Raw genomic sequence first — 26,302 nt, 5'->3', positions numbered from 1 at the left:
CTTCTGTTCAGCTCTTTAGTGTCTTGGATTCTTTCTTGTGCTTTGGCTTCTCTACATTCCAGTGCAATCTTCAGAGTTTCTTCTGACATCCATTTTGGTCTTTTCTTCCTCTTCTGTCTTTGTAACGACCGCCTGCACTCTTCCGGGGTGATACATTTAACATCCTCCCACAACTCATCTGCTCTCATGAGCGAAGACTTATTCATTACAAGTAGTTTTTTAAAACAACATAAACGGAAATTATACACAGAGATCTCACCAGATGGAATGCAAAGAGAACAAACTGACTCAAATCTGTGGAAAGAGATGAGTGATGGAGACGCTCAGTATCATCAGTCTGCACATGGTCAGGGCTGTCTGTAAAGCAGACCAACAATTGCTCTTATACAAGTTCAAGCTGAAAGTGAAGAAAATGAAAATCAGTCACAAGAGCCAAAACATGACCTTCAATGTACCCATCTGAATTTAAGGGTCATCTCAGGAATACACTTGTTGGACAGAAAACTAATAATTGAAGTCAGGCAAACTCTAGAGTAACATAAAGGAAATGATACACGAACAAAGTTAAAAGGTCACTAAAAAGGGGAAAAGACAAAAATGGATGTTAAAATAGACTCTGAAACTTGCTCTACAATGTAGAGAAGTATAAGTGAAAGGAAGAAATGATGATGTAAGAAAATTAAACAAAAGATTTCAAAGGGCAGCTTGAGAAAATAAAATTTCATAAAATGTGCAAAGACCACACATTCTAGATGTACATTCACAATATTTCTCAAGCCAAAAAAACTAAAAAGCTTGAGTTGCAACAGAGATTCTATGAGAAAAATATCTAATGGCAAAAGAAGTATATATAAAGACAGAAGGAATACACATTCATTGTACCAAAAAGAAATTATCGAAGTTCAACTATTTCAGGAGGAAGCATCTGATTAAGAACCACTTGTACTGAAATGCACAATGCACTGATGTTACTGGAGAGAAATAAGACCACAGGAACTGAAGGAGTATCAGTCGAATGTTTCAACAAATGGATGCAGTGCTGAACAAGTTCATTCATCTATACTTAGAAATTTGAAAGACAACTTGGCCACATTTCTGAAAGAGATGCTTTTAGTGCTCATTCCAAAGAGAAGTATTCCAAAAGAATGTGGAAATTACCAAACAATACCAATATAATATCAAAGTGTCCTAGTGATAACACTGCAATTCCCAAAGACAAATACTACTGAAGATTCTAAAGCTGTACATCAGTAAGTAAGCTGTACATCGACAAGTAAGTGCTAGAAACTCAAGCTGGCCATGGAACAACAAAATCATTGGTGGTGACAAATGGATCCAGGCTGAAAGCAAAAAAAATACCAGTAAGATATTTACCAGTGTTTTACTGACTATGTAGTCAACTATGTGGACCATAACAAATTATGGTTAAAACTTTGAAGAATAAGAATTCCAGGACATTCAGTTGTGTTCACGTGGAAATTGTACACAGATTAAAAAAAACACACACAAAACAAAACAGTTGTTCTGAGCAGTTTAAAATCAGGGAAGGTGTGTTGTCACAGTTATATCCTATTACCATACTGATTCAATCTGTTTATTGTTGTTGTTATGTGCTGTTAAGGCAGAAAGAACCAACTCATAGATGACCTTCCAGTGGGTTTTCAGAGACAGTAAACTGCATGAGGAAAGACTGCCCATCTTACTTCCAAGGAGCAGCTGGTGGATTTGAACCAAGTATCCCTGGGCTGGCAGGGCAGCTTCTTACCACTAGAACACTAACATTCCCTTCAATCTGTTCTAAGAAAATATTTTGAGAAGCTAGACCTACAATAAATACAGCAATAGGCTAGAGCGTAACTCATGAAAAACCTAGGATATGCAGATGATACTATCTTGCTGCAAAAAATGAAGAAGATTATATACCTAACTGTGGATATACTTCAACATAAAGAAATCAAATCTTCACAACTGGACCAACGAGCAACTTCATTATAAATAGAAAAAAGACTGTCACTTGATAGGATTTAATTTTACTTAGATTTACTTAGATTTGTATTCAACATCCATGGAAGCAGCAGTCAAGAAATCAAACAATAAACCCCACTGAGCAAATCGGTTGCTAAGGACCACTTTGAAGTATTAAAAAAGCAAAAATATTAGTTTGAAGACAAAAGTGTATCAGACGCAAGCCAGGGTATTTCCCCCTGCCTTATATACATGCAAAAGCTAGCATTGAATAAGAAAGATTAAAGAATTCATCATTTTTAAATTACGACATTTTGAAGAAATGGAATATAATCTGACTGCCAGAAGCACAAACAAAATTGTCTTGGATGAAATGCAGTCAGAATGCTTCTCAGGGTAAACAGAGTACAAGTTTGTCTCATACACCTTTCTTGCATATGCCATCAGGAGGTGCCAAATCCTGGAGAAGGACATCATGTATTGTAAAACAGGTTAGTAAAAAGAGGACAATATTCAATGAGATAGACTGACATAGGAGCAGCAACAATGGACTCAAACATAACAACGAGTATGACATAGGCACATGATCAGACAGTGCTTTGGTTTTTTTTTTTTTTTTTGTAGTACTTAGGGTCACTCTGAGCAATAATTAATTAGACTGCTCCAAACAATAATTCCCTCTCCAGAATCATGGTGGCACATTGGTTCTGTGTTTATATCAACTACTAAAACCATTTTAGTTAAAATATCTTGTCAAAGAACATGGCATATAAGTAGAGTTTTAAAAGACACAGAAGATCTAACAACTGTCCCTTAAGTTAAATCATGTTACTGTGTTTTTTGGGTAGTGGTCCCAATTAACAGATTATAATCACTTAAAAATCCAAGGAAGAAATAACTTAGTAAAATAAATACATAGACAGCTTACCTGAAAATGGCATCTGTTTATTATCAGATAGCTGTCTGCCTCCTTAATTTATACCGAGAAAAGCAGTAAGATTATTAATTTTATTTCTGCCACCTAAATGCTTTTTCTACTTCCCAAGTAATCTATTAAAATCGTATCTAACCTTCCTAGGCTATTTTAAACCTACTTTCTAAAACTTTCTTTTGATCCTACTTAAATGAATCATTCTTGCTTTTAAACACTCATAGTCTTTGATGAACACTTTGTCCTATGGATTTTTTTCTCTTCTTTTCATCGTGTGGATTTGAATGTATTTTATTCTTCTTCTATACTTTAAAGATTCTTTTTTGCTTTCCATGGTGCCAACTGTAATGATGGTAAGTAACTAAAATTAATAGATCTCTGGATTTTTTTAGCACAGCTAAAAGCATTTTTAAAACTTTTTTAAATTAATTTTTATTTTTACAAATCATATTGAGTTTTCATTAACATTTATTTTATAACATTTATTACAACTGATTAATGTAATTAGATAACTGTAATATCTAATCAATTCCTTATTGTGTATATTTAGTTCCTTGATGTTGAAATGTAATCCAGACAAAAAAGCTGCAACCAGTTTAGGGCCTGTGTCAGGAAAAGGAAGTCTTACTCATATACAGTGCCACCCAAAGGTAATAAAGGAGGTCAGAATTGCTTCCACTGTGGAAAGCTGGGCCATTTCAGTAAAAAGTGTTATAGATGAGAGCCACAGATAGGCAAGGGAGTAGAGAGGAAGCTCCCACTCACTTGCTTTAAGTGTGGATCTGAAGGACACTTGGCCAAGGGTGGCCCACATCAGGTCCTCGTGGCTGACAGGACTGCCAGGCCCCAGTTCCCAGCTGGAAACAAAGGAGGATGCTTCAACGATTTAGATCCTCCCAGAAGAGCTGTGGGTGAGCATTAACATTACTGGTAAGTATATTCATTTTCTCCTGGACACAAGAGCCTACTATTTGGTCCTAAAAGCCTTCTGAGGTCCCAACTCTTCTCACTATTTCTTAGTTGTTGGAATTAACGGAAAACCTCATAAGCAGTTCCTTACTTCACCTCTGCCTTGCATGCGGACTTCCGAGTTGTAAAACAACCCAGTGGTAGATGGAATTTACTCCAGGACTTAAGAACAGTAAATGACATAGCTGAGCCTCTACATCTTGAGGTTCCTAACCTCTACACTATAATAGACAAAGTGCTAGTCAACAGGCCTTTTATTGTAAACTTTATTTTATTGGAATTTAATGAGTTTACAGAAAAGTTGGATTTTCATTAATTCACTGGTGCACATTCCCCTCCCACTCCTTCCCTAGTTAACTTTTTTTAAAAAATTATATTTTTTTTCCATGTTGCACATTTTCTTCCTTCCCTCCTCTCCCCTCTCTTCCAGCCCACCCAGCAATGCATCCCTTGTTCCAGATTGTTGTCATGCGAATAATGCCTAATCACATATTCCTTTCGGACAGTTCTTAACCTCATTTGTTCTACTACAGGTTTTCTCATACAACTAACGAACACTAACACTTAGAAAGGTGGCAAGAAGACAGATTAGAAAGAAATCTTGAGGGCCATGAAGAATGGAACAAAAACTTCCTCAGGTTTTCCTTTACCCTTATCTATCCAAACGCATGATGGAGAAGCCAGCAACCCAGAATTGCCAATGGGCTCAGAAAGAAAAACTGCTTCAAGACAAGTGTGCCTTCTCTAGTCAAAAGACCAAAAACGAGGTAACCTAGTAAGACTGAAACCTTTTGCTTAATAACTAGCCAAATACGGGGGTGGGGGGTGGGGTGGGTGGATTGTATCACCATGTCCTCATGCATCCCCACCTCATCAGCAAAAGGTCAAGTGAGAACTCTAGAATGTCTACCTCTTTCTGGCTACAGTACAAAGCAATGTCTCCATCCATTGGTGCATGAGAGAACCGGTGGAGAGCAGTAACTTTCAAGACCTCCTAAAGGTACTGAAGGAAGCGCAATCTCCTCCCATGCAATGCACTGTCTCTGAAAACCTCCTGGAGGGTAAGCTATGGGTCAGTTCTGACTCAATGGCACAGAACAACAAATAAGGAGGGTACTCGAGACTCCTTCCTAGAGCACTGTCATCAGAGATGTTGGGGAGATCCAGGTTAATGTCAGCAGAGGTCTAGTGATGAGCTTGATACTCAATGCCTACACTGCCTTCCTGTATCAGCTTAGTGAGAAGAAATGACTTACTAAAATAAGATATAAATATATTCCAGAGTTCCACAAAATAATAGCCCACATTTTCAGGAAACAATTAAGGAAAAAAATCACTCATCATACCAAGAATAAAAACAATGTCAACTTGAGAAAAGACAATCCCAAGATGCCAATAATGAGAAGACACGTGTTAGAAGTATCTGACAAAAATTATAAAGCAGCTACCATTAAAACGTTACAGCAAATAGCTAGCATGAAGTATAAAGTGTGAAAGAGAAAAAAACAATGAAATAAGTGATTCTTTGATTTAGAGGATGCTTCTAAACTCATAAAGCTAGAATTACGTTGTACAATACCCTACAATTACCCTATAATAAAGTAAAACTTGTCCAAAAAAGGAAAGAAAACTACAAAATACTATCATTTATGAGCACAGAAATCCTTAACAAAATATAAGCAAATTTCTACAGCAATATATAAAAATAATTATACACCATGATTAAACATAATTCATTTTAGGTTTCCAAAAGTAGTTCAATATTCAACAACCAGTTCATCAAAATAAATAATAGGCTAAAAAAAGAAAAAGCATATGTTCATTATCAGTTAATGTGACAAAAGCATTTGATCAAATCCAACATGCTTTCAGCACGAGAGCGAGGCCCCCAGACGGGAGAACGCTGCTGCCAGACGGGAGAACGCCGCCGCCAGACGGGGTTCCATCACGAGAGGGACCTGGAAGAGACCCGGGAAGAACAACAGCCAGCCACCTACCACGGAACTCCAGAGGAGCGAAGACTGTGAGATCCCAGAGGAACGAAGACTACCCAACACTGTGTGACCCCCCTGCAACCCACACCTGTGTGACCCTTAACACACAGGGTGCTGCTGCATAAACCCCCAGCAGTGCCCAAACCCCGCCCCCACCACTTGGTGATAGTGTCCAAGCCCTGCGCTCCTTGCCCCCTAGTCCCTTGCTTTCCTCCCCTTCCCCCACCCCCCTTGCAGCTCCACAACCACACATCTCAACCCCCACCACAGCCCTGTGACCTCAGGGTACCACCTTGGATCCAGACATCACCTGGAGCTATCAGGCGAGCTGTTGAGGAACTAACCTGGCAGGAGAAAGGCCGGTTGCAACCCCCCCATGATACATCTTCAGGGATACGAACATGTACGGCTAAGCACAATTAATAAGAGTGCATCTAAATTCCAAAATCAATCTCCATAAGAGTCTATGTGTTTCCTACTGCCAAAGGGGCCCTTTAGAGTAGTGAGGGAAGATCTTCACCCTGAAACCCACAGCGTCCCTTTTCAGCAGGAAGTAGCTAAGAAAATACGCCATCCCCTTTTCCTTATGAATCAGGGTGAAGTCTCTCTCAGGGAGGAGTGATAGGGAATGGCAAAGGACACACCGACAAAGGAGATTAATCAGAACTGACTTTGACAAGCACTGTGGCAACTGGACAATTAAAACAGACATTCTGATGGCGGGGAAGAAGAACAAACTGGGGAGGAGGGTAGAGAGAATGGTGCAGCAATGAAGGAATGAAAACCCAAAATCCCTGTAAATGTTCATTAAAACTAATAAAATTTAATAAAATAAAAAAAAAATCCAACATGCTTTCATGATAAAAACTCTAAGTAAACTAAGAATAGTGGGGAACTTCCTTATTATGACAGAAAGTATTTTCCAGATGTCTACAGGTAATATCCTACTAAAGCTGAATGCTTTCTCTGTAGTCAGGAACATGGCAAGTTCATGCAAAAAAAAACAAACAACCCCCCCCCAAAAAAAAACCACAAAAATCTGTAGAACTAGTCTTTAGCAAGGTTACAGGATACAACACTAATATTTTTTTAAAAGATCAACTGTATCTGCATCATTAGCAATGAATACATGGAAACAAAATATATAACACAATTTATAATAATTAAAAACATACTTATGAAGAAATATAAAAAAGTATCCACAGTACATATTTGCTGTAAACTGTAAAAAGCTAATTAAAGAAATCAAAGATCTAAAATAAAAGACTGAAACAACATATAAATGGATTTGAAGACTCAATATAGCAAAGATGTAAGTCCTCAACACAACGATTTTTAGGTTAATGCAATTCCTTTCAAAACCCCAGGATAATTTTCTACAGGCACAGACAAGGGTTTTCTAAAACTATATGAAAAGGTAAAGGAATGGGGATATCTAGACTAATTTTGTAAAAGAAAGAAAAAGCATAAAGAATCATTTTCCTTAAGTTAAACCTCATGTAGATTTAGTCACCTCAACACTCTGGTACCAGTGAATGTTGTTATTTGCTGCTGAGTTGGAAATGACTCATAGCTAACCTTGCAGCAGGTTTTCAGAGGCTATAAATCCCATGGAAGGAGACTGTGCAAGTTTCTGTATATGGCAGAGAACTGTTGCATAACATTCTCTGGGTGTAGGGAACAACTTCCAACTTTTCTTCTAGTTAGCAGTCTGATACTTACTTTATTATGTGTACCAATAGGGCTAATATATATACACAAGATGATGTCAAACATCATTTGCAATCATAGAAATACCAATTAAGACCACAGTAAGGTATTACTACAGGTAGCTCTAGTGGCACAGTCCATAGCATTTACATTGCAAACCCAAAGGCAGTGTGCCATTCTGGAAGTTCAAATCCACAAGTGGTTCTAAAGGAGAAAGGTAGGCAATCTCTTTCGGTGCTAGGTACAGCCTCTGAAAACCTACTGGAGGTCAGTATGAATTGGCCAAATTCAAGGACAATGAGCCATTTATGAGACTATTTAGGCACCTTCAACGTCATGCTTTCAAAGTTGCCAATTTCATTTTATCTAGGTTTTTTTCTCTTGGATGAAGATAATCTATCAGAAGTAAATAAATTACCCACTTACTTATAAAAGTACTACCTTCTGCACCTAATATTCACATTTAGCTCTTTGCCTCCCCTTTTCTTTCCTATCCTCAATTTGAATTTTACTTTCTTCCTTTTCCTTTATTCAGTTTCCATGCTGGCTTTCTGAATTCCTCTCCACTTACTACAACCTCCACAAACTGACTTTCTGACTTTCTTCCTTTACTGCTCAGGTGGCTTTTCCAAAGGCATCTAGGCAGATAATATTATTTCTAAAGCTGATCTGCCCAGTAATGCACTACTCATCACATTTGGTTATTTATATTTCAATATTTAGGGTTTTTAAAAATTCCCCTACTATTTAAATTTTCAAGTGTTTACTGATCAGATTTGGATCATGGTTACCACATTGGACAGCATGTAAAGTTCTCTCAACAGTTACCATAAAATTGTAATTAATTCATAGCTGACACTCCAGCAAGTTTTCAGAGGGAGTAAAGTACATAGGAGATGGCCCAGCTTTCTTCTGGGAACTGGATCCCGCTGCCTGTCTATCTGTGTCTTATGATGCAGTGCTCAGGGCACTATGTTATTTCTTTACCATGCTGTGCAAAGCCTCCATGCCCTCTTCTCTAAAAGGTAAGTGCTTCATATCAACCCACAATGCTATACACACTGTTCTTAAATGCAAAGTATATTTGTTCAAACAGTCTTCTAGGTCGTATAGCCCTGGTGTGTCCACTTGCTGTACAGAGGTAACTTGTGGTTGCTATAAAGCTGAACAATGTGACACTGATGTGTCAAATGCGGTAACGGTTTCCCATGGTGGACAGTGTTTGGTGTCGCACCCCGGCTGACACAAGCTTGGAAGCAGGAGTGGCATCCACTTCCGTAAACAGCTTGCCTCCAGAAACCTTATGAACCTAGAGAAAGGATGAAACTCATGCACTCAAGTGTCTAGGACTTTGGTTCATAGGGTCGCTATGAGTCGCCTACAACTCGATGATACTTAACAACAACATGCCCTGCCATATAGTTATTTCATATGTTTGGCAGTACAAATTTTTTTGATACTCCTGATGGCTTAGTGGGAAGGAGATGTGCTGCTAAGTCAAAGGCATGTAGTTTGAATCCACCAGTGCTCTAGAGGACAAACTTGGGCCATCTCCTCTAAGGTACTTTACCACCCATCTCTGAGAACCTACTGGAGGGTCAGGTATGACTCAATTTCAACTTGATAGTATATGATCATAAATTGATAGTATTCATCAGGTGGTTAATGTCTGCTTATGGGGTTCAATTTACAAATATAACACCCAAAACAGTTCAGTTTAAGTCTAGCTCAGTTTAAGTCTAGCATCAAAGCATCCATAACATGAAACTCAAATGATACTGCAGGCAGAAAGACGCTATAAAAATTCTGAGAATCAAAATACGGAGTTAAGATGCAAAATCTGAACTTGAATACATGCAGAAAGTAGCTGGGGGAAGGAAAGTCATGATTTCTAAGTTTAAAAAAAGTGCAACAATGAATGAATGGAAATCCAAAATCTCTGTAAATGTTCGTTAAAATTAATAAAATTGTAAAAAAACAACAAAAGCCAGAACAACCCTTACACAAATAGCTCAAAATGTCCTCTCAGTACAACCTGAAGTCACAGTGGAGAGTCTTGCAGTGGTGTGCAAGAAAATCACATAAGAATTATAATCCCATCCAGACAGAACTGTTGTTGTTGTTGTTATGTGCTGTCAAGTTGCTTGCGACTCACAGCGACCCTATGTACAACAGCCCTAAACTCTGCTCTATCCTGTGCCAATTGCACTGTCTCTGATACACCCATCCCAATTATCCCAGTCACTGAATCAATCTACCTCATAGAGGGTCTTTCCCCTCCTGCACTGTCCGTCCACCCTACCAAGCATGATGTCCTTCTCCAAGGACTGGTCCTTCCTTACAACATGTCCAAAGTATGTTAGACAAAGCCTCAGAATCCTTGCCTCCAAGGAGCAGCCCGGTTTAACGCTTTCCAGGATGAATCTGTTTGTTTTCCTAGCAGTCCATGGTACATTCAGTACTCTTCTCCAGCACCACAGCTCAAAGGCATCAAATTTCCTTCTATCCTCCCTAGTCATTGTCCAACTCTCTGATGCATAACAAGTGACTGCAAAGACCATGGCCTGTATCGGGCGCACCTTAGTCTCCAGAGAGATACCATTGCTCTTCAGCACTTTGAAGAGGTCTCTAACAGCAGGCTTTCCCATCACACTATGCCTTTAATTTCCTGGCTACTGGTGCTAAGAGTGTTGACTGTGGAGCCAAACAGACTGAAGTTGTTAACAATCTCAATCTCTTCACCATCCATCCTGATGTTGCCAAGTGGTCCAGTGGTGAAAATCTTTGTCTTCTCGATACTGAGCCTCAATCCATATTGGAGGTTGCAGTCCTTTACCCTCTGCAGCAAGCATTTCAGTTTCAGCAAGCAGGGTCCTGTCATCTGCATAACAGAGATTGCTGATAGATCTTCCACCAATCCTGATCCCACATTTCTCCCCATAAAGCCCAGCCTCCTGGATAATTTGTTCCCAGACAGAACTATTACCCAAAAAACCTAGAAGGTAGGTGGCACATGAAATATCATACCTCCTAGGTATTTGATTTGAATAATTTAAAATTTTCTTAAATTGTTTTGCTTCTTTATTTTCAGTGTTACAGTTGTTGATGTGTGTCATCAACTCAGAGCTGACTCAATGTTTATTCTGCAGGGAGTTCTCAGAGACTGTAAATTCTTCAGGAGGAGACTGTTCATCTTTCTCCCAAGGACCAGCTGGTGGAATTGAATCATGTGCCTTTGTATTGGCAGTGAGATACCTTACCACTCAGCCACCAAAGCTCTTAATGTGCTATAAAATACAGCACATTAATTTACTTTCTGTATGTTATAATACTAGTATACAGACTATAAGTAAGAATAACAGAAGAATTAATGCCTCTGAGTTGAGTAGTGGATATCCCAAGAACTGCTTAAAAAAGAAAAAAATCTTAGAATAAGCACAACCAGAGCACTCTTTTTTAAAATTTTCTACTAGTTTATTTACAAAATTCTAATACATTGTTTTTAAGAACAAATTCTTTCAATTTCCCACACCCCCCCACCAAATTGTACCTCATGATTAATTTCCCCCCTTCCCATGAACATTATCATCCTTCTGCTTCCATCCTCTCCGACCCCTCTTAGATCCTTATACTCATTCTACAATAATGGTTTGGTGTTTTGTTTATTTTGTTTTATTTTATTTTATTATTTTGTGTGTATGCACCATCAAATTGAAACTGACTAGTACAGGAGGAGATTGCCCTTTCTTCTCCAGCAGAGCATCTAGTGGATTGGGACCGTGTACCTCTGGGATTGCAGTGCAGCTTCTTGCCACTAGGCCATCAGAGCTCCCTACAATAACGGTTTTTATACAATATTTATCCTGTGGGACTGAGTTAGTTTACTCATATAATGCTCTCCAGTCCCTCCCAAGTTAGATAATACTTTATAAAATCATTGCTCATTGCTCCTGCGTGCTGCATAGTATTCCATTGGTGAATGTACCATAATTTCTCAATCCATTCGTTTGTGGTTGGACATTTGGACTGTTTCCATGTTCTTGCTATGGTGAATAATGCTGCTGTGAACACTGGTGTAAAATCTCAGTTTGTGCCTCAGTTCTAATTTTCTCTGGGTATATTCCAAGTAGTGAAATAGCTGGGTCATATGGAATTTCTTAGAGCACTCTTTAGAGGCAAGTGTGGTGACCATTTCATCTCATGTAGTTTGGGCACACTGTTCGGGAAAGTCAGTCCTTCAAAAAGGATATCTTTCTGGGAAAGGAGGGTCAGAGAAAGAGAAGATGTACATCAACAAGATGTATGGACACAGTGACTCAAGCCAGAGATGGTGAGGATGGTGTGGGATAGAGCAAAGTTTAGACCTGTCATTCATAGGGTTGCTATGAGATACAGTCAACTCAATGGCACCTATGAACAGCAACAAAGGATTAATACATACGAACATATTACCCTTTTATACCACTATAAAAAAAGGAAAGAAGAAAGCCAATGGCAGTAGTTTTATTTAGGGTGGGGGGGCTTTGCCATTTGTAAAATATCCTGAACATACATTTTTCATTTTAAAGAAGACATATGGAGTTTTATCACTTTTTACAAAGGAGACTTGCATTAAATTACTTTATGTACCCTACTCTGGTGGCCTAGAGCAAGAAGCTGTGCTGAAATACCTGAAGGTACATGGTTTGAGGCAACCAGCCACTTTGTGGGAGAAGGATGGACAATCTCCTCCCATGCAGTTAACTGTCTGTGAGAACACCAGAGGGTCAGCTATAGGTTGGTTCTAACTCTATGTACACAACAACAACAACAACTATGTCAATGGCTTTCTTTATGCTAACACTGGATTGATGATAATACTTCATTGTAGAGACTTTTATCTTATATCCTCATAGAAACCAAGTCTTTACAATCACAAGTAGTTTTCTCCTAGGGATTTTAATTATTACAAGCATGCTATATGGACAGTGGACGGCTGTAATCTGTACTACATAGCCTAAGCCTGGGGAACTGTTTTACTCTCTTCAGGATGTAACTCTCCATCATAATCTCTCACTAAACTGATGCCTGTCTTTCATTCTCAGAGTGTCTGCACTTTCTTTTCTATTCCTTCTACTCATGTTGCCCTCCTACAGCCACTCCAAAAGGAAACAATTATGACATTAGAACTACAAGTTAAAAAACATAGCTTTTAGTAATAAAAGTGGTACCAATATCTGCACAAATCATTTCATCTTATCTTTTCCATGAGAAGAAAAGAGTGAAATGAATACTATATAGATTTTCTGGATGTTTCTATAATATTTCTGAGGCCTGGGACTATATTTCCTTCATGTTTACACTTCTTTTTAAATACTAGTTTATTTACATTTCCTCATCCCTTTGCTTCCATTCCCTCTCTTGGATACTGACATTCATTCATGTTTCCACTCATATCAAGATAATATCTAGCATGACTACTATAAAATCTTATAGTATTCTTTTTTCAACCACCCTGTTCCCTTCACTGTATGTAGATTTTTAATATTCAGAACACATGCAGTAAAAATGTTCACATATGCCTCATGATTTTCTGAAGTAGCTTTTGCTTGGCTTCACAGTCAACACTCTTGGTACCTGCAGCCAGAAAATCAAAAGACAAACTACATTGGGAAAGTCTGCTGTCAGGTACCTCTCCAGAGTACTAAAGAGCAACAATGTCAGTCTGGAGATTAAGGTGCACTTGATCCAGGCCATGGTCTTCAGAACTGTGTGCTATGCATCAGAGAACTGGACAATGACTAGGTATGACAGAGGAGAACTGATGCTTTTGAGCTGTGGTGCTGGAGAAGAGTAATGAATATACCATGGACTGCTAGGAGAACAAACAGGTTCCTCCTAGAGAGGCTGACACCAGGCTGCTCCTTGGAGGCAAGGATTCTAAGACTTCATCTGACATACTATGCACAGGCTGCCAAGGAGGGACCAGTCCTTGGAGAGGGACATCATACTTGGGAGGGTGGAGGGACAGTGCAAGAGGGGAAGACCCTTGTTGAGACGGATTGATTCAGTGGCTGGGGTAATGGGAGCAGGTGTGTCAGAGATAATAAGAGTGGCTCAGGATAACTATGAGTTGCAAGCAACTAGACGGCACATAAAAACAACAACAGCTGTTTTGTTAGGTATCATCAAGGGAAGTAAAATTTATGTGGTTGTTACTGGTGTTAGATGTCGTTGAGTCTCAAGTATTACTTACGGAGAGACCCTATGAACAACAGACCTGAACCTTCTCCTATCCTGTCCCATCCATATACCATCTATGACACCCTTGAACCCACTGATGTAGTCACTGTGGCAATTCATCTCATTAGAAGTCTTCCTTTCTTCAGCTAACCCCTCACCTTTCCAAGCATGATACCCCTTTCCAAGAAATAGCCTCTCATAGTAACATGTCCAAAGTACGAGACATGAAGCTGTGCCAGCCTTGCCTCCAAAGAGCACTCTGACCTTATTTTTTCTAGCAACCATATTAACAATAGATTGGAATCTTGCCCTTTCTGACACTATGGTTCTGATCTCCTCCAGGCTTACGACTATTTTGCAATCACTTTGTCAATCCATCTCATTGAGGACTTCCTCTCTTTCAGGACCCCTCTACCTTTTCAGCATAATGTTCTTTTCTAGAAATGCTCTCTTGCAGGACCCCTCTACCTTTTCAGCATAATGTTCTTTTCTAGAAATGCTCCCGCCCCAACATCTCAAAATATATAATACAAAGTTTCACCACCCTACTAGCTAAGGAATACCTTGGTTGTACTTTCTCCAAGGCAGATTTGTTTGTTCTTCTCATAGTCCATAAGATATTAAATATTTTTTGCCAATACCACAATTGAAAGACTACAAATCTCAAACAACAGCAAGAAAGTACTTTTCATTTCTTTAAATATTACAAGGACTGGAGAACACTGATTCAGATTATTGCTTATCCTTCTGAAAGTGTGAGTTGGGCGTGGCAGAGCGTGTGTGTGGTGGAATAGGATCATTTTACTTATACTATATTCATTTTAATGTAATACGTTTTCATTTCCAAGTCTGCTGCCTAAAAGCTAAATGTTGCAGAAGAATATTTTGTCCCTTACTATCCCTATTATTAGTATCCTTTAAATATGTTAGGTTCTTGCTAAAATAAAAATGTTACAAAGTACTTTTAAAGGTCTCTGAAATTACAGTCAAAAGCAAAGTATAATAAATACTGTCATAAAACAATGTAACTACATTGAATTCTAGGAAACCCTGAAGGAAAAGAAAAGAGGGGAAGTGGAGCTCGGTTGCACAATCTCAATGGAGATGTACTGCTAACTCAGTGGTCAACCCTCTCTGGTTGTGTGCATCTTCACCAGTGGCTGCATCAAAGAAAGATGGACAAACTCCTCCGATATTTACATTGCAGTCTCAGAAGTCCAAGGGAGAGTCAGCTATGAGTCAGTTCCAACTAGATGGTAATGAAAATGTTGTTGTTGTTATGTGCCGTCTAGTCGCTTGTGACTCATAGCGACCCTATGTACAATAGCCCTAAACTCTGCTCTGTCCTGTGCCAATTGCATCGTCTCCGATACACCCATCCCGATTATCCCAGTCACTGAATCAATCCACCTCATAGAGGGCCTTCCTCTTCTGCGCTGTCCCTCTGCCCTACCAAGCATGATGTCCCTCTCCAAGGACCGGTCCTTCCTTACAACATATCCAAAGTATGTTAGACGTAGCCTCAGAATCCTTGCCTCCAAGGAGCCGCCCGGTTTAACTCTTTCCAGGATGAATCGGTTTGTTTTCCTAGCAGTCCATGGTACATTCAGTACTCTTCTCCAGCACCAAAGCTCAAAGGCATCAATTCTCCTTCAATCCTCCTTAGTCACTGTCCAACTCTCCGATGCATAACAAGTGATCGCAAAGACCATGGCCTGTATCATACGCACCTTAGTCTCCAAAGAGATATCATGGCTTTCAGTACTTTGGAGAGGTCCCTAACAGCAGATTGAATTATACTAATTTAAGAAGCTCTGGTGGCATAGTGCATTATGAGTTGCACTGTTAGTCAAAAAGGTCAGCAGTTCATACACACCAAATGCTCCAGTGGTTTCCACAAAGATTACAGCTGTGGCAACCCAGTGGCGATGTTCCTGTGAGTCAGAATTAACTGTAATGGTAGTGACTTTGCTTGTAAGCAAAGGTGGTTGCTGTTATGTATCATCGAGTCGTTTGCAACTCATAGCGACCCTATGTACAACAGCCTTAACCCCTGTTCTATTGCTTGTCAATTTCATTGTCTCCAACACGCCTATCCCCATTACCACAGTGACAGAATATATTAACTTATTTTAAACTCTTTCAGGTAACAGACACATTAATATTTAAGTAAATATATCTTAGTAAACTATTTTTATGGTAATTAGTAGATAAGAATTTTAATTGTACCTTAAAATAAGCTTTATACTAACTTCTGCTATCCCAACCAAAATCATGTATTTGTTATTGCAAATAGGCTTCTTCCCCCCTCTCGGCCTTTCTTTTTACTGTCTCTTTGACCAGAGATTACCTCCATTAAACCTTTAAGTTTCCCCTGGGCTTTAGGGAGAAGGAAGCAGCAATCAGAAGTCATAAATTACAGTACTAATTATTGATCATTACTATCTCATTTCTTTATTAATTACAGAAACTTTAATAGGCTATTTAATCTGCTTGGCTTTTGTTATTTAACAAAGACAGTTGTCTAAGGAATTTTTATACAAATGTTACTGTTACCTGCCGTCAAGTCACCTGTGACTTAAAGGGACACTGAATCCAACAGCCTTAAACTCTGCTCTGTGTTGTGCCAATCTCACTGTCTCTGACACACCCACCCCAATTACCCCAGTCACTGAATCAATCCACCTTCATAGAGGGTTTCCCCTCCTGCGCTGTCCCTTCAGCCTCCCAAGCATGATGTCCTTCTCCAAGGACTGGTCCCGCCTTACAACAGGTCCAAAGTATGTCAGACGAAGCCTCAGAATCCTTGCCTCCAAGGAGTAGCCTGGTTTAAGCACCTCCAGGTCGAACCTAGCAGTGTATGGTACATTCAATAATCTTCTCAAAGGCATCAAGTCTCCTTCTATCCTCCCTAGTCATTGTTCAACTCTCTGATGCACAGCAAATGATTGCAAAGACCATTACCCGTATCAGGTGCACCTTAGTCTCCAGAGTGACACCACTGCTCTTCAGTACTTTGGAGAGGTCCCTAACAGTAGACTTTCCCATCACAATACATTTTTTAATATCATGACTGCTGGTGCCAAAAGCTACCAGAAAAAAAAGGCCAAACAAATCAAATTTAAGTCTGTTAAGGAATGTTAGACCTGAAAACTGACCTTTATTTCATCTAAAATCAGTTAAAACTAATTTAGGAATATGCTCAGGAATGTATTGCTATTGGTTTATACTTGTTATTTCAGTAAGCAGGTTAATAGTTTCTAGAACAGTGAAGTTGAGGGTACTAACGAACCCTCTCATAAGGATTCTAAACTGAATGAGAAAGTCAATCTGCAAGTACATATTTCCCCACAAAAAACTTGGGGAAACCTGAGAATCCCACTGCTCCATTTAGAAACAAGATGTACAATGTTTTCTTTTGTAATTGGCTCTACAACGTTTCCAAATATTTGCATATTAAAGAAATTAATCACTGTGCTCAATCACATAAGAGACTTCACCAAGTAAGTTCTGTTTTTCTATGACTCAAATTCTGTCATCATCAAGCTCCATGATTCCTCCAGCAAGTATCTCCGTCTTCTGAGCCTTACAGAAATATCATTTTAACTACACCAGTATACCACCATAATTGTTGAGGGAAGAATCCTTATTCATCTATGCATTTCCTTCCCCAATCTCCCATTTCAACCTCAATAGCCTAACATCCAGAATAGGAAACGGTCACCTAAATTTTATGAACAAACTCATTTTGAAGATGGTATACCCTATACACACAAAAAACAAAGTAAAACCTTAAACAAATACACACACACACACACACACACACACACACACAAAGTGAACTATTCATTAGAAGAAACGTTTTTATTGTTAAAAGGCCTATAGTTTTATAAACAAGGTAATGGATTATAATAATATATTTATATTATTTGCATTACTGATTATGCTGCTAAAAATAAGGCAAAAGACAAATCATAGATGGTTCACCAAGAATTTGCTTACTGGCCCTATAGAATAGACTAGTACTAATTCAAGGCTACAGTGATCATTCTAAGGCTCATTCACATCCTGAACTAAGTTTTAACAACCTGGGTATTTCTAGCACTAAATATTTTTTGGGATACATATACTTTTTTTTAAAAAATGCAAGTACAGATTAGATGTCTCCCTTTTAAATTTCAACTATTCCCAAAACATAACTTTTACTATAGTATGGCTTGACACCTTCTAACAAGCTCAAAATCTAAGCAATTATAATAGAATGTATCTGAAAGATATCAATAACAAGAAAGAAAAATGATATATATTTTTCAAGTGTCATACATTGCTAAAACGGGAATGGTTCATATTGGACTTTTCTAAGGACATCTGGAAATCCTACTTCCATAAACACATGCAGAAAAAGATTAGACACTCAAATAAAATGAGTGACAGTTTGTAAAATGGAAAAGCTGTTAAAGCCACACACTCATTTACATAAGACACACAAAGAAAAAGCAAAGGTTTAGAAAGCATATGAATATGTAAGGAACAAAAACCAACAAACCAATTAACAGCCAAGACATAGGAGATTAAAAATTATTTTATATTTAAAAGGGTAAACAAAGCATCAAGTTATAAAATGATAAAAGTATATGTTACTCACAGAAATTCTTCTCCAGAGTGTTTGGGTAAATTTATCAGCATATGTGCGTTTTTCCTCTTTAGATTTTTGATGGCAGTTACACCGTGTTGCCTGAACAAAATCATAAGTTTTTACATTGGTGTAATTCTGTATACCTACAAATAAAGTAACTAAAGACTCTTTCCTAGAAGAAAACAAAATATATATGGAAAATACTGCAAACTTGAAATAGTGACTGTTAACAGTAGGCCTAGGCACAGCAGGAGCTGTGAAGCTGGGCAGGACTGAGCAGACTTTCATTCCGCATGACCTGTGGAAGACAACTTGATGGCATCTAACAACAAAAGCATTTACCAAGAAAGATGTACAGTACTTGGGGTAAACACAAAATTCTATTCAATAATAACACATCTGACTCATGTATTGGTTTGTAGAATCAGCCAGTAAAGAAGAGAATTGTGAAATGTTTAATTACTGTAGAAAATTTCTACCTGTTTTAAAGCCCAAAATAGGTGAACTCTTGTATATTGTACAGAGATGTGGTGGAGGTGGTGATGTTGTGTGCTGCTGAGTCAGAACTGACTCACAGCTGACCCTCCAATGGGTTTTCAGAGGCAGTACACTGCATAGGAAAAGATTTCCTCACCATTCTTCTACAGAGCAGCTGGTTGGCTGGAACTGTGTGCCTTTGGGCTTGCAATGCAGCTTCTTACCACTAGACCACCAGAGCTACCTACGAAGATGTAGACAATATAAAACTACATGAGCCATCTCAGGATCAGTTTTGAGGCCTTGCACACTAATGAGTGAAGACCAAAAGAACTGTGGGAGGATGTCAAAGGTATCATCCAGAAAGAGTGCAAACGGTCATTACAAAGACAGAAGAGGGAAAAAATAAAGACCAAAACGGATGACAGAAGAAACTCTGAATATTGCACTGGAGCGCAGAGAAGCCAAAGCACAAGGAAGAGTTCAAGATACTAAAGAGCTGAACAGAAGATTCCAAAAGGCAGCATGGGATGACAAAGCAAAATATTACAATGAAATGTGCAAGGAGCTGGAGTCAGAAAATCAAAAGGGCCTAATGTTCAGCATTTCTTAAGCTCAGGAACTGAAGAATAAATGCAAACCTCGAGTTGCTATAAACAAGGATGCTTTAGGCAGAATATTAAATGATCCAGGAAGTATTAAAAGAAGATGGAAAGAATATACTGAGACACTGTATGGAAAAGAATTGGCACACACAGAAGGATTTAATGAAATAACATATGAGCAAGAGCCTATGGTGATGAAGAAAGAAGTTCAAGCTGCTTTGAAGAAAATAGCAAAAAATAAGGCCCCAGGAATAAATGGTATACCAACTGACATAGTTCAGCTAACGGATGCTGCCCTGCATGTGCTCACCACGTTATACCAAGAAATCTGGACAATAACCACTTGGCCAACTGACTGTAAGAGAGCTATATCTGTTCCCATCCCAAAGAGTGTGGAAACTATAGAACAGTATCATTGATTTCACATGCAAGCAAGATTCTACTGAAGATTATCTAAAAATGACTGAAACAGCACATCAGCAGAAAACTGCCAGAAGTACAGGCTGGGTTTAAAAGGAGTCATGGTACTAGGGATATTGTAGCTAATGTCAGATGGATCTTAGCTGAAAGCAGGGAATACCAGAAGAATGTCTGTGTTTCATTGATTATGCAAAGGCCTTTGTGTGGATCATAACAAACTGTGGCTGACTCTGAGAAGAATGGTAATCCCAGAACACTTGAACCTGCTAATGCGAAACCTATACTTGGACCAAGAAGCAGCTCTCAGAACAGAGCAAGGAAACACTGCATGGTTCAAAATTGGGAAGGGTGTGCGACAGGGATGTGTCCTATCTCGATACCTTTTAAACCTGCATGGAGAACAGATTATCTGGGAGGCTGGGCTCTACGAGGAGAAGTGTGGCGTCAGGATTGGTGGAAGACCTTTCAACAATCTGTGTTATGCAGATGACACAAAACTGCTTGCTGAAACTGAGGAGGACCTGAAGTGCTTGCTGCAAAGGGTCAAGGACTGAAGCCTCCAATATGGATTGAGGCTCAATGTCAAGAAGACAAAGATTCTCACCAATGGACCAACTGGCAACATCAGGATGAACGGTGAAGAGATTGAGATTGTTAACAACTTTAGTCTGCTTAGCTCCACAGTCAACACTCTTGGCACCAGTAGCCAGGAAATTAAAAGACATATTGCGATGGGAAAGTCTGCTGTTAGGGACCTCTCCAAAGTACTGAAGAGCAATGGTGTCTCTCTGGAGACTAAGGTGCACCCAATACACACCCTGGTTTTTGCAGTCACTTGTTAAGCATCAGAAGAGTTGGACAATGACTAGGGAGGATAGAAGGAGAACTGATGCCTTTGAGCTGTGGTGCTGGAGAAGAGTATTGAGGGTACCATGGACTGCTAGGAAAACAAACAGATTCATCCTGGAAAGGGTCAAACCAAGCTGTTCCTTGGAGGCAAGGATTCTGGGGCTTCATCTGATATACTTTGGACATGTTGTAAGGAGGGACAGGTCCTTGGAGAGGGATTTCATGCTTGGGAGAGTGGAGGGACAGTGCAGGAGGGGAAGACCCTCTATGAGGTGGATTGATTCAGTGACTGGGGTAATCGGGATGGGTGTGTCGGAGCCAGTGTGATTGGCACAAGATAGAGCCGTTGTACATAGGGTCGCTATGAGTCAGAAGTGACTCGACGGCACATAACAACAACAACATGAGCTATAAAGAAAACAACAGCACAAGCTGTAGTATTACCCTAAACAATCATGATTCCATAGTTAGAGGTGTAAAGGTCAGTGCACCTACGTCACAGTATCTTAGTGACATTCTGATGGGACTCCACTGGATACTGAATACTACCAGTCTGGTAACCTGGCTGTGTGTTGACACATGCAGTGCTGTAGAAGTCCTTTTACGGTTTCAGCTCATTAGAATATTTTGAAGAATCTCTGCTACAATGCGTTGGCTCACCGGAATGATTTTGAAGGATGTTTGGTCTTACACAACGCAACGGATTGTTCATTGAAATTAATCATAAACAACAGAGTCAAAGCACCAAAAAGAATTACCTGACACTAAAAATTTTAGGAAGTACTATATGAAGAAGAGCCAATGGTGATGAAAGATGAAGTGAATACTTAGGAATCGATGGAATACCCACTGACGACATGTTTTAGCCAACAGATGCAACCTCTAATATGCTCTCCAGTCTATGCAAGGAAATCTGAAGGAGAGCAACCTGACCAACTAAGCGATTCAAAACTTTCTCTATTTCCAAAAAAGGTGACCCAACAGAGTGTGAAAATTATCGAACATATCAATACTATCTCAAGCAAGCAAGATAATGTTGAAAATCTCCTCCTGTGCCAGTCAGATCCAATTTGACAGTACACAACAAAAACAAAAATAAATAAATTTAAAAAATGGCTATAAACTTGTTATATGAGACCATTCTGTGAAATGGTATTGCCAAATGGTTTTCCCCGTAAGTTTTCTTTTCACTCTGTTGGAAAATGTTTTTGACGTACACAGGTCTCATTCACCAATTTTATCCTCTCCAGATTGTGCATTTCTGGTTGTATTTGACGGTCTCTTTATACTATAGACTAGGTCATCCAAGCTTGATCCCAGTTTGTTTCTTATGAAATTTGTGGTTTGGGGTTTTACTCCCATGTCTCTGACTCACTGGGAGTTGTTTTTTTTCTATGGTGTGAGATGTGGATCCTGTTTCAGCTTTCTGCAGTTAGCAGTCAAGTTTTGCCAGCACCACTTATTGAAGAGGTTGTCATTCATTATTTGATAGGTTTTATTTCCTTGTCGAGTATCAGTTGACCAAAGATAGCTGGGTCCATTTCTGGATTCTCAAATCTGCTCCACTGGTCTATGTGCTTATCATTGTACCAGTGCCATGCTGTTTTGGTTACTACTGTTGTGTAGTAGATTCTGAGGTCAGGGAGTGCTATGCCTTCCACTTCATTTTCATTTTTCAGAAATGCTTATTTTGGTTTTCTTTCTTCTCCAAGTAAGCTTGAAATTTTTATTTATACTTTTGTATTTCTTTATAACTCCTTGAAAAATGAATTTGGTATCTGTACTGGGATTGTGTTAAACATTTAGATTACTTTTGGTAGGATTATAATTTTCAATATACTGAGTCTCCTTATCCATGAACAGGGAACATTTTTCCACTTATTTAAGTCTTTTATTGTATCTCGAAAAAAATGCTCTGTAGTTTTCTTTGTATAGGTCTTATGTGTTTCTAGTTAGGTTCACTACCAAATATCCCAATTTGTATTTGTAAATGGTATCACTTTCTTGCTTTTTTTCTCTGAGTTCTCTTTGTAACTCTAGAGGAATCCCACTGATTTTTTGATAGTAATCTTATATCCTTCCACTCTAATAAATTGGTCTACTAGCTCTAACACATTTTTTGTTGAGTCTTTGGGGTTTTCTATGTACACTATCGTATCATCGACAGTGACAATTTAACCTATGAGCCTCCAGAAGAAAAAAACTGATAATACAATCATAAAATGGGCAGAAGACATGCAAAGACTTTTCAAAGAGGGTGATATTCAGATGGCCAACAGACACAAGAAGAAATGCTCAAAATTACAGGCAGTAAGAAATGCAAATCAAACTCACAATGAGATACCATCTCACCCAGTAGCAGTGGCAAAGTTTAACAGGACAGCAAGTAACAAATGTTGGAGAGGATGTGGAGAGATAGTAACTTTTATACATTGTTGATGGAATTGTAAAATGGTACAACCACTCTGGAAGGCAGTTCGGTGTTTCCTCAAAAAGCTGAATATAAAAATTCCATATGATCCAGCATTCCACTACTTTGCATATATTTCAAGAAAGTTAGAACTGAGGCACAAATGGAGATTTGTACACCAGTGTTCATAGCACTGTTATTCATTATCACAACAGAGAAACAGCCTAAATGTCCAACTACAATTGAATGGATTGAGAAATTATGATATCTTCACATGATGGAATACTACACAACATGTAGGAGCAATGATTTTGAAAATTACTACCTAACTTGGGAGGGACTGGAGAGCATTATGCTAAGTGAACTAACTCATTCTCATAAGGACAAGTATTGTGTAAGATCATTATTGTAGAAATAGATAACATGTTGCCAAGAAAACAAACAGGTCTGTCTTGGAGAGGGTGAAACCAAGTTTTTCCTGGAAGGTAAGGATATTGAAGCTCCATCTCACATACTTTAAGCATGAGGCCAGGAGGCAGGGTAGAGGGAAACGCAGGAAAGGAAGACCCCAGATGAGATGGATTGATACAGTAACTGGGGAAATGGAGGTTGATGTGTCAGAATCAGTGAGACTGGCTTTAGAGGGCAGGCTTTAGAGCAGCTGTACATAGACAGTGTCACTATGGAAAAGATTTGGTGTGAAAAACAATGCATAAGAACTTCTAAATAAAACAGTATCAAAAACAAACAAAAAACCAGCTAGAACAATACACTGACATGGAACTACCAGAGGTTCAAACTGGTTTTAGAAGAAGGTGTGGCACCAGGGATATAACTGCTGCTGTCTGATGGATCCTGGCTGAAAGCAAAGAATACCAGAAAAATGTCTGTTTTATGCTATATGCAAAGGTATTTGAGTGTGTGGATCATATCAAATTATGGTTAACGTTGAGAAGAATGAAAATCTTAGAACATTCAATTGTAGTCATACAGAATTTTTAAAAAATTTTTTATTTTAGTCATACAGAATTTATACCTAGATTAAGAAGCTGGTGTCAGAATGGAGCAAGGAAACTACATGGTTTAAAATCAGGAAGAGTATGCATCAGGGTTGTAGCCTTTTTCCATACCTATTCAATCTACGCATGCTGAGCAATCAATTCGTGAAGATGGACTAACAAGAAAAATGTGGCGTCAGGTTTGGAAGCGGATTCAACAATCTTGCTATGCAGATAACACAACTTTACTTGCTCAAAGCGATGAGGATATGAAATCTTTGCTGCAGAAGATCAAGAACTATAATCTTTGGTATGAACTGCATCTCAACATCAAGAAAAGAAAGATCTTCAGTACAGGACTAACAGTCAACATTATGGTGGATGGAGAAAGGATTGAAGCTGCCAATTATTTCATCTTGCTTGTATCAATAATCAACACCCTTGCTGTCAGACTTCTCCAAAATTATAAAGATCAATGATGTTAGTTTGAAGACACCAGATCCAGGCCATGGTCTTCTCAATCACTTGCTATGCATAAGAGAGTTGAACAATCAATAAGGATGAAAGAATAGGTGATGCCTTTGACTTGTGATGCTGAAGAAAAGTACTGAATATCTTATGAATTGCCAAAAGAACAAACAGATAGGTCTTGGAAAAACTACAGTCAGAGTGCTCCCTGGAGGCAAAAATAGTAAAGCTTCATCTCTCATACTTTGGACATACAAATAGCTAGGTGAGGCTATTCCTTGGAAAGGGATATTGTGTTTGGAAAGATGGAGGGTCCACAAAAGAAAGGAAGGAATCTATCTGCCCAATGAGATGAATTAACTTGATGACTTTGGCAATGGGCTCTAGTGTGTCAGAGACGATGAGGATGGCACAGAAAAAGGCAAATTTCAGGTTAGATGTTCACAGTACTTGACCCAGGGCATCTAACAACAATTCTAGGGAGTTCTGGTAACCTAATATTAAGAAGTTGCAATGAAATCCTAGAGACACAAGGTTTGAATCCACCAGATGCTCTGAGGGAGGAGTATAAGCAATCTGCTCCCATGTAATTTACAGCCTGTAAAAACACGCTGGAGGGTCAGCTGAGACTTGATGGCAAATATCACCACTACCATAATTTAATTCTACCTACAGCTGACTGATTTATGCAACACAGGATAATATACCCATTGTGCAACTACTTTGGCAGCTAATGATTCTATTTTTAAAACTTTTTTTAATATAAAAAAAGTATTTTTAATAGTATCCTTCATGGATTTGACTAATTATTTGGGGGGAAAGCCATTTATATAGATCATACAACACATTAAAGTATATAATCATTCTTAGATGAGTGTTTTAAGTATAGGCATGATAAAACCATATCTATTTAGATATTTATTAATTTTAATTGAACATTTAGAGACTTTGGATTTCCATTCATTCATTGTTACATTTTTCTCCCTGCCCAACCCTCCCCTCTGTTCACTCTTCTCTTTGAAAAGTAAAAGAAAAATTCTTTCATTGGTATACAATCCCCCCGCCCCCTCCAAGTCCACTCCACTATGCAGCCTTCATTCTGAACTCGTCATGACCATGATACCCAATCATATACTGCTTTTAAACGGTTTTCTCCCTCATCTGTTCCAATGCAGTATACATAATTTACCCCATCTTTCTCATCTCCCCAACTAATAAGAAAATGTAAAATTAACAAGAAATAAGAAAATACAAAATTTAAAAGATTATTCCTTAGGAAGCAACCATCTGAGGTCAAAGAATTAGTGATCTAGTGCATAAGGGAATTGCACTGCTAACCAAAAGGTGGTGCCCTTATTGAGATTCAAATCTGCCAGTGGCTCCAAGAGAAAGACCAACAGTCTCATGCAATATGATTTACAAGCTCAGAAAGCACAATGGAGGGTCAGTTATGAGTCAGTTCAACTCAACAGCAGTAAGTTCTGAGTCTGGTAATACTTCTGATTCAAGAACAATCTATCTTATTCCTATGCATACCATCAGATGAAATCCATGTGTATAGGCTGCGTTTATGGTTCTTATAAAATGTATTTGCAATGAATAAATTGTTGATTGTGTAAAAATTTAAAAAAAGCAGAAAATAAAATAT

At 38.7% G+C, this 26,302-nt stretch overlaps 1 pseudogene across 1 annotated transcript in view; it reads right to left on the bottom strand.

Annotated features, from left to right (window-relative positions):
• The window catches only part of LOC102859000, a 221,142-nt pseudogene that overhangs the window by 25,371 nt on the left and 169,469 nt on the right, over positions 1-26,302 (bottom strand). The window contains exon 8 of the transcript XR_439012.1: positions 18,437-18,526. The product of XR_439012.1 is annotated as a serine-rich coiled-coil domain-containing protein 2-like (transcript). The remainder of the gene's footprint in view (positions 1-18,436; positions 18,527-26,302) is intronic.

The sequence above is a fragment of the Elephantulus edwardii genome, unplaced genomic scaffold (assembly GCF_000299155.1).
Source record: "Elephantulus edwardii isolate Elephantulus edwardi_28Jun2011 unplaced genomic scaffold, EleEdw1.0 scaffold00305, whole genome shotgun sequence".
NCBI lineage: Eukaryota > Metazoa > Chordata > Mammalia > Macroscelidea > Macroscelididae > Elephantulus > Elephantulus edwardii.
This window is presented reverse-complemented; position numbering and strand designations above follow the sequence as displayed.